Below are 2,011 nucleotides of genomic sequence, written 5' to 3'. Positions count from 1 at the left end.
ACAGATATTGGATCTGATCACAACCCTTTCGCCGATGCAAGAGTCAGGCTAAAATGAATTGAGAAAAAACATTAGCATAATAGTATTACTATTTTAGATGTTAACAAAAGTCAAAACAATTACATGAAAAAAGTAAGAACAACCGAAAATGTTGAGAAAACATAGAAACTATTTCGTGAACATATGACGAAGATTATAGAAGAACATAGTATAACTAATAGATTCAATGGATGGTGGCAGAAATACTAGGCCTTATGGAAAAAAGAAAACAGTAAAAGGATAAGGCAGATAAATACAGAAAAAAAAAACAAAGAGAAATAAAATAAAATGGTGGATAGATATTTGGAATAGAAGAAGCATGACATGTTCAATTTGCAACATAAGAAAGTTCGTGAGGTTGCTGACCTGTAGAATAAGACAAACACTAATACTCCAGTAGATAATGCAGGAAGAGTAATCATTGATGAACGAGAAGTATTGAAAACATGGCATAACTATATGCCTGCATTGTTCCAAGATGACAGGCTATGACAGGCTGACAGCAATGTAAATCAAAAAAGATCTGAAATTTTAAAATCTGAATTACTTCATGCAATAAAATTAGTCAAAACCAAGAAAGTAACTTGACCAGACAACATCCCAGCTGAACTTTTAAAAATAATACAAGAAGACCACCTCAGAGCCCTAGTTGAGCTTCTTAATGATGTATATACTACTGATGAAATACCTGAAGTCTGTTTCTCTAGCAATTCCGAAGAAACAGAGGGCAAAAAGATGTGATGAATATAATAGTTTTTTTCTTTGCGTTATTTATTGTGAACGAGACCAAGATGAAACCCAGTTTAAATTTAGAAATGCACTGGATGCCCGTGAGGCACTTTTTGGCTTAAATGTACTTCCCCAAAAATGCTGCGACCAACATACAGATATTTATGTGGTTTTCATTGATTACAAAAATGCTCTTGATAGGGTAAAGCCTTAAACGCTTTTGGACATGACATTCCTTTGAACCAAAGGCATTGATGGTAGAGATCTACGTATCATAGAATACTTATATTGGAGGCAGTCGTCCGAGTCGATGGGAGATTCAAAGGGGCGTCAGATAGGGATGCAGTCTATCCCCGGTGTTATTCAATATCTATTCGGATATAATTTTCAAACAGGCTTTGCAAGATAAAGATTTTGGGACTGAAAACCAGTGGTGAACTGAATAATAATCTTAGATACGCTGACGACACTGTTATTGTATATGATAGTCTTTACGGCATTCGAGAGTTGTTGCATTACATTAACACAACAGGAAGATAGATAGATCTAAAAATGAATATTTCCAAGACAAATTTACGATTTCAGTCCATCCTCACAATGCTTCCCTACAGATAGATCAACAAAACGTTGAGAGAGTTACTCACTTTAAATATTCGGCATACTACCGTGTGGTCCAATAAGCCAATCTCTCGGCTATATATCAAAAACTATTCATGTTATAACTTTAGGAGAAAAAATTCCTTAGTAAAAGTGGACAAGAGAAATCGCTGGAAATAACTTTCAAGTTTCTGGGTTAACCGCTAGGGGGCGTAACCTGTGAAGAAAACTTTGAAAGCCAGTTTTTTGGGAAATATGTCCAGTTATACCAAGTGTTAAATAAGTAAACTAGAACGAGGCCTAAATTCTGCACAAAGTTGTTTAAGTACTTTTTTTCATTTTTTCAAATAAAGGGTGGGAGGGAGTGAGAAAGTATTTGTGGATAAATACTTATCACTTTGGTTTGTATCAACCGATTTTAACAAAATTAGTGTCATTAGAAAGAGTGTGGATGAATTAATTTTTATCTACTATAAAATAATTGCATTTAGTTTTAATTGTCATAGGTAGACGGTCCTTTGGAATATAAAAAATTAAAATTTGTTTTTCTTTAAAATGTTTATAGGAAACACCTATTTATTGTAAATTATAATAGAACTGGATTAAATTCGTAACAAAATGGCGCAAACCGCATGTTAATAGCTTT

This window comes from Diabrotica undecimpunctata, chromosome 3 (genome assembly GCF_040954645.1).
Source record: "Diabrotica undecimpunctata isolate CICGRU chromosome 3, icDiaUnde3, whole genome shotgun sequence".
NCBI lineage: Eukaryota > Metazoa > Arthropoda > Insecta > Coleoptera > Chrysomelidae > Diabrotica > Diabrotica undecimpunctata.
The sequence above is the reverse complement of the archived record's forward strand: the minus strand, read 5'-3'. Positions refer to the sequence as shown.